At 40.7% G+C, this 16851-nt stretch overlaps 1 long non-coding RNA gene across 1 annotated transcript; it reads left to right on the top strand.

The window, feature by feature from the left end:
* Positions 1-9554: 9554 nt before the first annotated feature.
* Gm34462 lies at positions 9555-13868 on the top strand. The gene is made up of 3 exons (XR_375709.3): positions 9555-12560; positions 13030-13205; positions 13844-13868. It is a non-coding gene; the product is annotated as a predicted gene, 34462 (long non-coding RNA).
* Positions 13869-16851: the final 2983 nt, after the last annotated feature.

The raw sequence follows: 16851 nt of genomic DNA on the forward strand, positions 1-16851 counted from the left end.
AACTGATCACTTAGATATTAAGAATAAAAAAAATAAATAAAGTAAATAAAATTACTGGCAAGGAGTTGATATGCAATCAAATGTTCCGTTGAATAGCATGAATTTAAAAACAATAACAGGTAGTAAATCCCAACAACACACAGAGAATTTGTATGGAGTTACACATCAGTGTTCACCTGTGAGTTTAAAGTATATGAATCGATAGGTGCATCTAGTAATTTCATTCTTTATCTTCAGTACAGGAGAAAAGATGACCAGAAATTGCTGGCTGATACAAATCTAAGGCTCAGAAGATATTTCTAATGTGAGGGTGGACATTCTGGTCAATATTTCCTGTCCAATTTGTCTTTAGGGTTGTGTATATTTGCTGTTCAGAGCACGATTTAGGAGAAACCGGTGTCTAGTCTGTGTCCCTGATGTGACTTCTAACATGTTTGTCATGCACAGCCACAAAGCATTCAACAATATTCTTGATTCCCAAATGTTCAAATGCCCATTCCCACAGATGCACCATTGCTTCAGCTTGGCAGGCTCCAAGTCTGTGGCTGGCCAGTGTGTCAGCATTGAATTTATGTTGAAGAGCACAGCTTCATTCTCCTCAAGAAGGTATTCCTATGCTTTGAAGTCTATTTCACAGTCATGCTTATGTTCCGTCAATGGGTGTGTTGAATGAAACAATGTTATGGCATGTATACCTTAAACCAAATACTCCTCTTTGGAAAGAAATCCAATGTAGGGGAGTTTTGATATAGAAATAGAGTTGACAAGATAGCCATCATAATTCAACTTGCACTCTGTTCTTATTTTCTTTCAGTGTTTCACTGATTTAAACTGTGTGAGAGAAAGATCATCATGAAAAGACAGTTTGATACATGGCGATGTCCAACAGAAGCACAATTTCTTTATTCTTCAAGACGTCTTCACTTTAAAGAATGAGGTTTAAGAAGATGAGAAGCTTGCTTTTATTTACATAAGATAGTGCTTCCTACAACTTGATCATCTTCCTTCTAGTAGTAAATTAGCACTTCCTACAGCTTGATCATCTTCCTTCTAGTAGTAAATTAGTACTTCCTACAGCTTGATCATCTTCCTTCCAGTGTTAATTGTCAACACTTATAGAGAGAATTTGAAATACAAAATCGGAGACTACTATTTGTGTAAGAAGAATGTTGTTGATTTAGTGAGACTTTATGGTGTTGGCCACTGGAGACACAACTGGCCCATGCATGGCCACTGTCTCTTAAGTTATCATTGCTTGGCCCTTTGCCTTTTTGAGTCTACAGGTAATAAATATAGGAAAGATACCATCAAATAAAGAAAAAAAAGGTCCCTGAAATTTTGGGAGAATATTTTTTAAAATAAAGGAGGAATTTTGAAAAAAAACCTCTTTCTGTCTGTCTGTCTCCACATTTTAGGTAATCTAGGCAACTACGGGTACATAAATGATAAGCTTTGTCCTTGTACATTTAAGTAACTGACTACTTCATCCTTACCTTTCTGTATCATCGTACATTTTCTTTTTCTTTTTCTTCTCTTTTCTTTCTTTTTCTTTTCTTTTTTTCTTTTTTTTTTCCTCTGAGACTGGGTTTCTCTGTGTAGCACTGGCTGTCCTGGAACTCACTCTGTAGACCAGGCTGGCCTCGAACTCAGAAATCTGCCAGCCTCTGCCTCCCAAGTGCTGGGATTAAAAGGGTGCACCACCACTGCCCGGCCCATGGCACATTTTCCACAATTCCCTGAAATCAGGAGAAATTTTGTGGTTCCCTCTTGAATGAGGGAATTAGTACATACTTGTTCAGTTGGGTTTTGCGTATGAAAAGAGTGGCTGGTGTGTGTTATCCTTCATGACATGGATCTTAGAATACTGACTAATGTTGGTGAGAGAAGGTAGAAAAGGCAGACACACAGACGTATACAGAGAAGTTGAAGTCAGTTTGAATCATGCACCACTACATCTGCAACCTAGGCTGTCATTGTGATTACTAGCTATAACATGGGGTAGGGGAATCTAGTCTTGTAAGAAATCTCTTTTAGTGAATAGTGTCAGGCTATAAACATGTGCAAAGTGGAAGCTGCAGGTGCTAGTCTGTGTAAACACAGATCAATTTTTCATAATCATACATATTTGGCCTCTTGAGAAATTGTTCTCATTTCTTTTAAGCCTGAGTGATTTTCTTGGTTATTACACCATGGGTGAAAGATCTTGCATCCTCTACATGGCCTTGGTCATGTTAAAATACATTCATCTTAGTACTTATTTCAGCCTCTCATATTAAAAACCTCTGTAAAAAGTAAATGTCAGTTCTACCTTTTGTTTCTCTTCAAATTTCATAATTTTAAAAATAATGCTCTATAAAATTTCAAAATCAGAAGAAACATTGTAGCACCTGTAAGCCTACCTTACAGTGATGTGAAAATTACGAAATGAGGCCAGGGAATAAAAGTTCATGTGAAGACACTTGCCTTTTCCCCATGATCAGCTGAATATAAATGTTTGTCCTTTCTTGCCCCTCTACAATAGTTTTTCTAGCTTACCTCTTGTGTTACACTTATGATTGAGTTTTCAGCTCTGTGTTATGTGGGTGTGTTTATGCACGTATATCTCTGCGTGCACCAGCTGAGTATTCACATATTCCAGGAAGTCTCCCTGAGGGTATGGATACAAAACCTATATAATTCAGCCCGATAGATCCCGAATTGGAGCCTCCATTTTTAGATCTCTTAATCCCCCTTTCATATCCTTCAATTTTGAATAATTTAAATAAATTTATGTTTTTTTGTTTTTAAAAGTAATTTTTAATATATTTTTAACATAATTATTGAGGGTCTTCTTGTAATCAATATTATGTGATGCAATTTACAGGCAACGTCTCATTTCAGCTATGTCAAAAGCTAGCAAGTATTATGACCTCCATGTCACAAAGGAGGCTCCTGAAGTCTGGAAAGCTGAGCAGCTTGAGAAAAAGAGTCAGGAAGCTGGCTTCCTTTAGGTGGCTGCCTTCCTCACTAGCATGCCAAGTTGCACCATTTATACTTTTCTTTTGCTGGATTGACATCACTTATTCCTCTTCTTTGTCTTTGATGGTCTCTTCCATAAAAGCCAAGACTAAAAGACAATCTATTAACCATACTTATAGATAGGATCACTGCTGTCAGTTTCTGTGTTTATAATCTAGGTTCACCTTTCATGGGACCTGTTTTATTTTGTAGATTTTCTGCCTAGATTTCTCTCAGAAGTAGATTGTGAATAATTCTGTGATTATTCTTTATACCATGTACAAAGTTTTGGGCAATAGACAATCAATAAAACCCTTTCAGTTTATTTAAATAAGAAGTCCAAATTGCTGCTTGATCAAATTTTGTACCAATGAGAAGTGAGACAGTTTTCATCACAAGTAGTATGGGTCAAGGTAGAATGTGGACACTCAAATGTATTTTGAAAGGTTATGCCTTGGTTAAGGGAATCAGTTTTTACTTTTTAATTTGAAAATAAAGAAATTAATAATAAAATCACTGTATGGTAACAGTGCTTTAACTTCAGACAGTGTCCCAACAGTGTAGAAACTGGGGAAGATCAATGTGATGATGCTTGAAGACCTCAGAACTGTTATAGTGTAGACTCATTGAACCAGTGTCTGAAAGGAGCTGGAGCTCAGAGTATTGATCTTGGGATTAGGGTTTGCTTCGTTTTATGGTGGGGAGGAGTGTGGTTCTATGGATTCATAAGAAGATCATCATTTTGATGGCATGGTTACATACTTCCTTGGCTAAGGATATAATATATGATACCTGTATTCAAGGATGTGCCCGTGAGTGTGTATGTGTGTGTGTGTGTGTGTGTGTGTGTGTGTGTGTGTGTGTGTGTGGGTGCTTTTGTGGTCTGTATAAACTCCCCACTACGGTTTGGTAGTCTGAAGTGCTAAGTAATAGAAGCAAGGCCAAATTGGATGTATGCTGTTCCTTGAAAAAGCCGCTAGAATTGTGTATTTAGATCAAGTAAGATCTGATGATTTCCTCAGCACAGGGTAAAGGACAGGGAAACTCTAGGGCTAAGAAACTCAGCAGTGACTTCTACCAAGTACTGGAGGCAATGCTGACAAAGAAAATAGAGAATATTCTTGGATAATACTATAAGGTCCAATGATCTTGAGAGTAGAAAGGACAAGGAAAATGTAAGAGGATGTGGCTGGCAAATGTCATGTGGATGTCAAATTATACTCAACAAAATATGGAAAGTATAGTATTTTATGTCCAAGTCAAATTTAATTATTCTCGAGATGGTTTAACTCTTAATATAAGAAAATATTCTAGAATCATGTTCGCAGGTATAGAAAATAATTTGCTAATGTAGACAGGCATACATGCTAAAAATGTTAATGAGTTTGAAAGAGATATTTCCTTAATTTTGATAATATCTCAAAAATCCTACAGTAAATGTCTTTGTACTTGACTTGTTAAAAGTTTGAGTTTTGCTACTATAAACACAAGAGTCATTCACTTTCAGTGTTGGTACTCCAGAATCTTTACAAAAAAGTTTATTGTTTATTACTTAGAAATGAGCAAACAAATAATAACTCTGTGACTCTGGAAATCTTCCTGAAGTAAGATACTATTGAATTAGCTTGATTTGAAGTCATATTACAGTGGGACACACATACTAAGCAGGACCTTAAAAATATTGTGAAGAGGCTTGACTCATTTCCTCTTCTAAGTTCTCTGCCTATCATACAATTCTGTGGCACTCCTCACTTCTTAAGAATGCAGCAATAGACATGCCAAAAACATGAGCAAATAAACATAGGATGTACCTGATGTAGTTTGTGAAGCAGATTCTGTGATGTTTGAAAAATGTTCGGATCACCTAAGAATACATTTCTTAGAATATGCCTGTGTCATTTCGTGGTAATTTCAAATAATGGCTATAATTTCAAATGAAAACAGGTGAATGGTATAAGAGAGTAACTACAGAGAACAATGACATGTTTGTGCATAAGGAATTTTCATGGTGAATATGGTAGCCTGAAACAGAACTCCCAATATATGTGTTGCAGTTTGCATACTCTCTCCCTTTAAGATTTGAACTAATAAAATATAGGATTGACATAAAAAAATTAAGTTTAGGGGCTGGAGAGATGTTTCAGTGGTTAAAAGTGTGTACTGCTCTTAGAGAGAACCCAATTTTAATTTTCAGCACACATTTGTTCAGCTCATAATCACCTGTAGCTCCACCTTCATGTGAACTCAATGCCTCTGGTCTCTTGGACACCAGCATTCATGTTTATATACACCCCATATATACATAAATTAAAAACGCTCTTATTGGTAACATGGCAAGCTGGAAGAATCTTAGCATCTTGAGTTATGTTAATCTGTCAATCTCCTTTCTATTTCATTACTGAATGCACAAACTGCTAGAAAATACCATGCTATATTCCAATTGACATCTTAGGATGCTGGTCTATCTAGTCCTAGGCACCTACAAATTTCACTAAGTGTCTAGGTCTCAGACCTGAACTGGCCAGGGACATGCTGCTTCCACACCTCAAACTACACTTCTGATCCCAGTTAGGGCTGTGTTTTCATGCTTAGGGAACTAAATCCTTGTTTACTTATGTCTATAAGGGGAAGGTGATTCCAAACACACTTTCACTTATATCTAAGAAAACAGGCAAGTTCTCCATTTCATTTATAATTATAATTAGTCCTAAAACTGCATTTGTAAAGAGTCATATACTTTGTCCCAAGTAGATTATATCTATAGAGGGAAGAGGACAGGGATCAATAGTCTTGTTTGATATTTATTTTCAGGTTTCTAAGACATGTGGTCTGTGTTAAAGCTCTAACGCCACCATGTGGCAAGAAAGTACCATAGATGTGTAAATTAGTTGGTATGTTCATATTCCCATGAGAATTTTTGAAAGAACAAACAGTGGGCCATTCTGGAATACTGGCTGTAATATTCCACTGAGTGGTAAAGAATAATCATTTCTTCTGATCATAGCAATGGATTGATTGTTCTGAGCATGTGGACAACCGGTCAAATACATTCAGAATTTCCTGATTATCCATGTGCAGTGCATGTGGAAATAGGAGGACACTCTGTATAATCAGTTTTCCTCTTCTCCTTTGTGTGGGTTCTGAGGGTTGAACTCAGGTTGCAGGGTTTGAATAACAAGTGCCATTATCACTCAGCTGTCTCTCTGGCCTACTGTTGCTTCCTTTGTGCATATTCAGTTCACTGTCCTATTTAAGGATGGATGCTTGTGTAGTGTTTAATACTGTAGCTATTTACACACATGTGCAATGAGATATACTCTGTCTTCCTTCCTTCCTTCCTTCCTTCCTTCCTTCCTTCCTTCCTTCCTTCCTTCCTTCCTTCCTTCCTTCTTTCCATCCTTCTTCTCTCTCTTTCTTTCCTTCTTTCTCTTTCTCTTTCTTTTTTCTTCCTTTCTGTCTGTCTGCCTTTCATTTGTTTTTGTTTGTTTCTTTATTTTTGAAAAGTTTTCTTTGTGAATCCCTCACCTCTCTGAGTGAATCTGGACTTGAACTCAGAGATTCACTTGTCTCTGCCTAAGTGACCGGGATAAAGGGGTGTGTTACCAGTGTCCAGCAAATTTCTTTTTTTTTTTTCTGTTAATTTAAATTACTGTATGACCACATTTTATTTCATTTAAATTAAGTCAAACAGATATAGTTACAATTATGTTATGTACATTAATATGTTTTATTTTGACATTTTTATACCTGTCGAATCACATACACCTGGTTATCTTCTCTTGTCCCTATTCCCTACTTTCTCCTTTGATTTCTTTTCTGTGTGTTTGTGTTGTGTGTGTGTTTATGTGTGTGTGTGCAAATAACTGGTGACTGTCAGAGTTCTCATTACAGTTTTGACTATCAGAAAAGGACCTAATAGTAGTCACACCATAAAGGAGCTTAATAGTCACAGATACAGTTTTAGGAATTCTTATAAGATCATAATTAAGAAGTCATCCATTACTTTATATAGCATCACTACAAGACAGTACATCTTCATAGATCTGCAGAGATCTAGTCAAAAGGGGTAGGCTAATACATAGTGATTGTTATATATGTACAATAATAATAGGAAAATCGTATTAATAGCAGGAACCCTTCCTATAAATCCTTCCTAAATGATTTATTCCTAAGCCATGTCTGTGGAGCTTTGTTGTAGATATTACCTAAAGTGAAGTCATTTCAGGAAGATCATCTGCTTGTTATTAGCTTGTCCTATGATGGCTCCTGGCACATAAAATTGTGTAATTAATTACACACACACACACACATACACAAACACACACAGAGAAGTATCCATTGGTGTTGGACTCCTTGCCATTGCTTGATCTCTGCATTGTATCAAATTTTTGTTTTTTTGCAGTGCTCTCCATTTGATGAAGGGGACACTTATCTGTTGGCATAAAGATAGTATCTGAAATTTGGAAATGTATTATGCAAGTCTAGCAAAGAGGCAATAGTATATTCTTTTCTAATGTCCGTTATCTCACTAACCCTGAAAAGTTGACTAGATTTCTAGTGCCAGGTATCCTTTCATCCTGTTGAGTGAGACCTAACTCCAAATAGATAGCTCTTGGTTACCACCAACATGTGACTGGCACTATTGTACCCTTAGGTATATATTGATGGGTAGTTTCTAAGTCTCTGTTTTTATTTGTATAGTAGGCTTTTGATAGCCCATATAGAATACTATTTTTTTTTCATGGTGTCTCTTTAAAGTGAAGAGGGTAAGAAGGGTATAGGATTGTGCATGAGTATTCCTGATGGCTTAATGGCTTAATGGCTTTTTTTTCTTTTGTCAGACACTTAAATATTTTTATAGGCATTTTTCTCTCTCCTTCATAAACAAATAATTTAAAACCTGCTAGAGATGACCTTCATTTTCTTCTACATATATATGTATATATATTTTTATCAGAGAAGTGTCTAATGCATTAATCTGCAGAAATGCAATAGTAGCATTTACTCCCCGGAGTTACATATTTAAAATATGATACAAATGACCTACATTAATTCACAGCAAGAAAATCAACAGGAAATCACAAATTACCCTAGCACTGGGCAGCTAAGGATAAACCCAAGGTATTAGTAGTGCTCACAGTAAGTTTGCTGCTTTACTTAATTTAATTTTAATTTTTAACTTTTATTGATTACTTTATTTCCATACATTTCAAATGTTATCCCCATTCCTGGTTTTCCCTCTGCAAACTCCCTATTGTCCCTACTTCTATGAGGTTGCACCACAACCACCCTCCTTGTCCTGGCTTACAGCCTTAGCATTCCCCCATACTGGGACAATAAGTATCCACAGAACCAAGGGCCTTCCCTCCCATTGATGCCAGATAAGGCAATGATCTGCTATATAGGCAGTTGCAGTGATGGGAGGCTCCAGGTCTTTGAACCTGGGAAGTAGAGAGGAGGGGGAGGTAATAGTGGGTAGGATTAGTAGTGGGAGGAGACAGGGGAGAAGTATAGAGAATCAGGAAATAGATCAGCGGTATTTTGCAGTGGGGAACAGGGAACTGGGGGTAGTTAGTAGAAAGTCCCAGATGCCAGGAAAGCATGAGGCTGCCAGGACTTAACAGGGAGAACTTTAGCTGAAATATGTGACAAAGGGGAGATAAAACCTGTAGAGAAGATATCCAGAGGTATGGCACAGTCCCTGGATGAGGAATGGGGTCACCCACCCATCTCAAAAATATTAACCTAGAATTGCTCTTGTTTACAGGAAATGTAGAGAATAGAACAGAGACTGAAGGAAAGGCCATTTAGAGACTGCCACACCTAGGGCTACATCCCATCTGCAGATACCAAACCCAGACACCATTGCTGATGCCAAGAAGCACTTGCCGAAAGGAGCCTCACATATTTGTGCCCTAAGAGTCTCTGCCAGAGCCTGACCAATACAGATAGGATGCTTGCAGCCAACTATTGACAGAGAACAGGTACTCCAACGGAGGAGTTAGGGTGAGGACTGAAGGGGCTTAAGGGATTTGCAACCCCTTAGGAAGAAGAATAATATCAACCAATGATAAGCCCCAGAGTTTCTAGGGACTAAAACAGTATACACCTTTAAAAAAAAAAGTCAAAAGAACAATTTTCAAGAACTCAATGTTTCACAAAGGTTTGATAGTATCAAATAGTTAATATGTTCTCTGGATAGACAAGCATTGGTAACACATTTTAACATATGAACCAAGTTTAGTAAGAGATAACAAATACAACCAATATAAAGATGATTACAATAATGTATTATAATAAGATACATAAATCTGGGGCTGGTGAGATGGCTCAGGGGGTAAGAGCACCCGATTGTTCTTCCGAAGGTCCAGAGTTCAAATCCCAGCAACCACATGGTGGCTCACAACCATCTGTAATGAGATCTGACGCCCTCTTCTGGTGTGTCTGAAGACAGCTACAGTGTACTGAGATATAATAAATAAAATAAATAAATAAATCTTAAAAAAAAAAAGATACATAAATCTATTTCTATTAATGAAATTCACTGTCTGTATTGTGAGAAGAATTTCAAACCTTCCTCTGGATTCTGCTTGTTGCAATATATGCACATAAGTGTGTGTGTGTGTGTGTGTGTGTGTGTGTGTGTGTGTAGTTACCTATGGGTCAGAAAGATTTAAGTAGCCACTTGAGTGAATAAAAAGATAACCTTATGATAAAGGTTAAAATAATTTAATATTTTACAATTAACAAAATATAGAAACAGTGTACCCTTCAGTTCATAAAGCCTGTAATTCCATAGCTAGCAGAATGAAAATATCTCCATGTAATTTTTGAATATTAACTTTCTCTGATTATTTGTTTCCCATCATTCCCTGTAGGGAATCCAAGTTCAGAGACAATTTAGATTTGACTGTCAGTATAGGAAGAACGTCTGCTGTCTTTGATCTACCTGAGCAGGGGTGGTGAGTGGATGAAGTTCAGAGTAAATGTATATTGACATCAAAACACCTGTGTCCAAGGACCCAATGCCTCAGAGCCGTGGAATTGGCAAAGCTTCACCTCAGGGGAATCTGTATGTTTCTAAAAACCACGTCATCTTTCAGGGTCACACAAGGTTCTGTAGAAGGGTCTTAGGCTATGCTCAAGAGTGTGGAATGTCTTTGGTTATATTGGGAAGTAAGCTGTGTGAGTCACAGAGCTTCTAGCTGCAGGCAGCCTGCCTTGTTGCATTTGCTGTGCAGATAGAGAACGCTGAAATAGAGAAAGGAGGAAATAACCATATTTGAAGTGCAATATGACAAAATAAGTAGCAGAAGCAGTGAGGAAGTATAATGGTACAAATAAAGTTCTAGACCTTCTTTGAATTGTAGTGTCAAAAACTATCCCCAGCAACTATGGAATGCTCAAAGCAGGAGCAAGTGAATTTCCCAGAAAAGAGAACACTTGTTAGTTATTAAATACCCAATGAGAAATTCTTAAAATATACATACAGACAACATCTTACAGAATTATCAGGTTATATCTATGTGCTATACACACATGCAGATATATGTATGTAAATACAATTTTTAAAAAAGGCATGAATTTGAAACAAGGACAAAGTGCAGTGGTACATAGGAGTTTTTGAGTGAGAAAAAAGGATTGATAGAAATGATTTAATTATATTATACTCTCAACAAATATTAAAACATTATCACCAGGGTTCTGGAATGGAATGGATTTTTTTTTGGGGGGGACGTGTATGCTTGGTACTTGCTTAACAATGGGGTCTAATGCATTTGCAGAGAGGAACCAGGAATGTATGTAATATCAGATAGTAATATCAGAATCTATAAAGTGATGCTGCTGTTTTATTTTATTTTTTTAATTTAATTATCGTACCTGTTCTTCCCATCACATTCCAGCAGGGAAAGCTATCTTGCAAGGTGGACAGAATTTCCTTTCTCAATTAATGCAGAGATAACATACTTTCATCCTCTCTTTTTAATCTTTTATTTATTTTTCTTTTCTTTTATTAGATATTTTCTGTCTTTCTTTGGATGTGTTCTTTGTTTACATTTCAAATGTTATCCCCTTTCCTGGTTTCTCCCCTTCTAGAAACCTCCTATCCCATCCCTCCTCCCCAGGCTTCTATAGGTCTATTCCTCTACTCGTCTACCCACCCACTCCTGCCTCCCTGCCCTCCATTCCTCTACACTGGGGAATCTCTCAGACCTATAGGACCAAGGACCACTCTTCCCACTGATGCCTGACAAGGTCATCCTATGCTACATATGAGCCTAGAGCCATGTGTACTCCTTGGTTGGTGGTTAATCCCTGGGATCTCTGGGGGTTGGGGGTTGGTCGGTTGATATTTTTGTTCTTCCTATAAGGTTGCAAACCCCTCCATCTCCTTCAATCCTTGCTCTAACTCCTCCATTGGGGTCCCTGTGCTCAGGCCAGTGGTTGGCTGTGAGCATCTACCTCTGTATTTGTAAGATTTGGGCACGTCCTTTCAGAGAACAGATATATCAGGCTCCTTTCAGCAAGCATTTCTTTTTCTTTTATTTTTCCTATTTTTTTTATTAGACATTTTCATCATTTACATTTCAAATGCTGTCCTGATAGTCCCCTATACCCTCTCCTGCCCTGCTCCCCTACCCACCCACTCCCACTTTCTGGCCCTGGTGTTCCCCTGTACTGGGGCACATAAAGTTTGCAAGACCAAGGGGCCTCTCTTCCCAATGATGGTTGACTGTTGGAGACTGACACTGAGTCATAAGCCAAAGTTCCCCTCCCTTCTTGAGAAACTTACGACCTTTTGGAACGACAGCTGACAGAACATCAAGATCAGATAATAGTAACTGCAAACTTTCCGGGGTGTTGTGTCCGGCCAGCAGACCACAACCTGGGTTCTAGCCTGGAAAGGCATTTTGGAAACCTGGAAGAGAAGAGGGGCTAGGTGGCGAGAGAAAAGAATGTAGCCAAGACAGTCACTCTGATCAAGGCTCAAATTTTATTGTTGCGACACTAGTTATGAAGGAAGGGGGAGGGGACCCGATTCCCGCCGAATAATCTCTGGTCCAGTAGAAAGGTGCACGTGTGTGGCTCCGCAGGTTCCAGCAGTGGGCGTGGCAGAACGAATGAGCAGGAAGCTCCACCCCGAGCAAGCAGGTTTCAGGCTAGGGGAGGGGAGACTACACCGGGGGAAAAAAACCACAGGATGTTCCCTGAGCTAAGAATCGATATCGTGCTCCCAGGCAGTTATGCAGAACCACGTCCACCCTCAGGCTGAGGCAAGGGCAAGTTTCTCCCTCTTTACTTCCTCCTTCTTACTGCTTTTATTCTGTAACCTTGCTCGCAATAAACAGACCTTGATAGGATCATTTACTTGGTCTCCTCCTTCTTTCCCGCCCATTTTTCTTTCAGGCAAGGTCTCCCTCAGATAACTGGGTCCCACGGGTGGACAAGTGGAGCCCAACATGGGGCCCGAGGTACGGAGCCCATTTTCCTGAGAAGGTTGCCTCGAGGAAGTCGTTTTGAGGAGCGCTCTCACCCCTCATAAGAGAAAGTCATCCTCCTTAGTAAGTTAACATTTCTCTGTCCTATAGAAATGGGCCAAAACCTTTCTAAAGAGCCATGCTTCATTAAGGATCTCAAAAGCCTGTCTCAGGGAAAGAGGAGTTAGAGTTAAAAAGAAAGATTTGACAAAATTTTTTTATCTTTGTCTCCCAAGTCTGTCCATGGTTCATAATAGATGGACCAGAGATTCATCCCTTTAAATGAGAAAAGATAGGATGTGATCTTAATGATCTTTTAAATAAAGAAGGACCAGATGCAGTGCCTACTCAGACCTTTAGTTATTGGGGTCTTATTAGAGATATCATTAAGCCATCCTCGGCTGAGTCAGGCAAGATTGTTTCATTGGCTGATGATTTCCTTAAACAAATTTCTCGCTTGGCCTCTATGTTCTCTGTAAAGATTGCAGACCCACAGTTGCCACAACCTCCCTCACCATGCCCCTCCGTTATTATCAATTTATGTCTTCCTCAGAGGACCCAGCTGTTCCCCGTGTTAACCCGCCAGAGCACCAAAGAGGCTTCCTTCTCAGAGGAGGACCCCGCTGCTGATACAGAAAATGGCAACGAGGATGAAAAAGCAAGCGAGAGTGAAACTGAAAATGCGACCTCGGCCGCAGCTCCCGAAGCCCCGTCTGGAGAAATGACTGAGTATAAAAGATTAAAGTTTAAGCCTCTTAAGGATCTTAATACTGCAGTCAAAAATTATGCTCCTAATGCACCCTTTACTGTTTCCATGCTTGAAGCCCTCTCCGGAGGGGGATCCCTTACTCTCAGAGTGGTTTAGTAACTAGTTTCCCAGGTAGTTTTGACTCCTGGACAGTTTTTGTTTTGGAAAGCTGATTTTCTAGATAGGTGCCAATCTCTCGCAAGGCAGAACCAGAGAGATCCCAAAGCGCCTGCGGCTGAGTGGACTCTTGATAAATTCATTGGACAGGGGAAATATGTGTCTGAGAAGCGCCAACTTAAATTCCCCACCTGACTCCTGTCGCATGTTAATGTGGCTGCCCTTGGGGCATGGCGGCCGTCCCTTCAAAGAGCTCTATGACTACCCCATTGACCAAAATTATTCAGGGAGCTCAGGAGCCTTACAATGAGTTTGTGGGGAGAATCTTAGAAACTGCTGAAAAGGTCCTGGGCCCTGAGGAAAATAATAGCAAGTTTATAAAACAGTTGGCCTATGAGAATGCCAATTCTGCCTGTAAGGCTGTTCTTCCAGGCCAGACCAAAAATAAGACTCTTGATGATTTCATGAGACTTTGCAGTGACATAGATACCTTCACTCATAGGATCTTGTTGGGAGCCATTAAGACAGCACAATTGTCCTGATCTCTGAATTGGTCCTCTCCCCCCCCCGAGAAGAAAAGGAGGTCAAGAGTGGGCCACCGACACACCGTTCCAAGAACAACCACAGAATGTTCCAACCCTAAGTCAGCGCCAGATGTCCTGATCACACCCTGATACCACCAAGTTCCTGCTTCCCCATGTAACTGCCTAAAGAATGTGCAATTCTATTGCCCACACCTCCCGCTGATAATTACCTGTACTTCCCCTTTTGCTTGTGCAATTCTACTGCCCCACCCCTCCTGCTGAAAGGCACTTCCCCTTTTGCTTGTACATTTAAACCTTGGGCCTGGCTAATACATTGGAACCTTGATGTTACTCAGAATGTTTCCGTGTTGTTCTTCACACAAAATTCACATCTCTCTCTACCCCCCAATTTGGTTCTTAGGAGAAGGTCCCCTTGAGACCCTCGAATAACTGGACATGCCGGATGGGTCAGGATCTCACAGAGCCTTTTTCAGAGTGTGAATTTGGTTGTGGGGGCTGCCTTGTAAGCTGTTGTCCCTTCTAAAAGTTGTTATAAACATGGACAGCATGAATATTTTGCCAAGCAGTGCCCCCCGACACAGGGCATGCCGAGCCCTCTGCCTTAGCCTCTGGGGCCAACACTTTCTGTACCTGCCAAGGTGTGCCCCTGATGTAAGAGAGGCAAACATTGGGCTAATCAGTGCTGCTCCAAGACGGGTGCCATGGGTAATCCTTTGCCACCCCTTCAGGGAAACGGCTTAAGGGGCCAGCCCCAGGCCCTGAGACCCATCCATTTCCGACTGGCCTTGGGGACCAGCCAGCAGACAATAATGTCTTAGCCTGTGACTGCTCCACTCAGTTCTTCAGAGCAACCCCTGGGAGAGCAGAACTGGTTCTGTGTACCTCCACCAGTACAATTTTAAAACCTGAAAGTGCTGTTCAGGCCTTACCTACTGGTGTCTTTGGTCCTCCTCCCTCTTAATATGTTTTTTTCTCATTCTGGGATGCGCCTCATCCACCATCAAGGGCCTAATTGTTCACCCTTCCCTGGTTGATAATGACTTTATAGGAGAAATTAAGATTTTAGCTAGTTCCAGCTCAAGGCCGATCTTACTCCCTCAAGGACAGTGGGTTGCACTGGCTTTGCCCCTCCCATTGAACACCCAGAACCTGGTTATTGGGAGGCATTGGGGGACCTCTCAGTCAGGGTCATCAGATCTTTTCTGGGTCCAGATTGTATCTAGAGAACGTCCTACGCTATGCTTTAAGTTAGAGGGGCGATGGTTTGAGGGCATTATGGATGTGGGGCTGATGCCACCATCTTTGCAAAAAATTCCTGGTCCTCTGCTTGGCCACTTCAACCTTCCCTTACACATTTACAGGGCATTGGCTAGTTCAAAACTACCTTACAGAGTTCTAAAATTTTGACATGGGAAGATTCAGAAGGGAATTCTGGCACAGTGCAGCCTTTTGTTGTTGAATCCCTGCCGGTTAATTTGTGGGGAAGAGATATTCTCTCTCAGATGAGAGTAATTATGTGTAGTTCAAATGAGATTGTAACCCAACAGATGTTGTCCCAAGGCTTTTTGCCAGGACAAGGTCTAGGAAAGGAGGGCCAAGGCATGCCTACACCCATAAGCGTTTCACATAAGAGTGATCAAACTGGGCTAGGGTATCAAAGTTTTTCTTGAGGGCCATTGCTTCCCCTGTGCTCCAGGCTGATAAAATCACTTGGAAGAGTGACAATCCTATCCGAATTGACCAATGGTCCCTTTCTTCCCAAAAGTTATCAGCGGTCCTAGAGTTAGTGCAGGAACAGCTGGCCGCTGGGCATATTGAGCCCTCCACATCCCCTTGGAATACACCCATATTTGTCATACAGAAAAGATCAGGAAAATGGCACCTATTACAAGATTTACGCGCCATTAACAAAACTATGGTTCCCATGGGGGCATTGCTACCTGGCCTGCCATCCCCCATTGTCATCCCTAAGAATGATTCTAAAATTGTTATAGATCTTTTTTTTTTTTTTTTTTTTAATTTAAATTATTTTATTTATTTACATTCTAGTCGTTGCCTCCCCATCCCTCCCACCCCCCCAAGCAAAGTTCCTCATCCCATTCCTCCTCTCCCTTGCCTCCGAGAGGGTGCTCTTCCCCCACCAAAGGCCTCCCCCTTCCCTGGAGCCTCAAGTCTCTCGAGGATTAAGCTCATCTTCTCCCACTGAGGCCAGACCAGGTAGACTTCTGCTACATATGTGCCAAGGGGCTTGGACCAGCCTATGTATGTTCCTGGTTGGTGGCTCAGTCTCTGGGAGCTCCCTGGGGTCTGACTTAGTTGAGTCTGCTGGTCTTCCTATGGGGCTGCTCTCCCGTTCAGCTTCTTCGATCTTCCCCTAATTCAAGCATAGGGATCCCCGACTTCAGCCCAATGGTTGGGTGTAAGCATCTGTGTCTGTCTCAGTCAGCTGCTGGTAGAGCCTCTCTGAGGACAGCTATGCCAGGCTCCCCTCTGAAAGCATATCATAGTATAGTAATGTCAGGCCTTGGTGTCCCCCATGAGATGGATCCCAAGTTGGGCTGGTGACTGGACAGCCTTTCCTTCAGTCTCTTCTCCATTTTTGTCCCTGCAGTTCTTTTAGACAGGAACAGTTCTGGGTCAGGAATTTTGAATACAGGGTTAGTAACCCTGCCCCTCCACTTGAGGCCCTGTCTATCTACTGGAGGTGGACTCTTCCAGTTCCCTTTCCCCAGCGTTGGGTGTTTTGGCTAAGGTTAGCCCCAATGAGTCTTGAGTCACCTCCTGGGTCTCTGGTACTCTCTAGAGGGTCCCTCACCTCCCATTCCCCGAGGCTGCTAATTTTCATTTATTCTCTTGGCCCTCTGGGCTTCTCTCCTGTCCCCCCAACCCCATATTTGATCCTGTTTCCCTTTTCTCCTCCTCCTATCTCCTAACCAGGTCTTTCCCCTGCCTTGCATGGTTATTT

Source organism: Mus musculus, chromosome 3, assembly GCF_000001635.26.
Source record: "Mus musculus strain C57BL/6J chromosome 3, GRCm38.p6 C57BL/6J".
Taxonomy (NCBI): domain Eukaryota; kingdom Metazoa; phylum Chordata; class Mammalia; order Rodentia; family Muridae; genus Mus; species Mus musculus.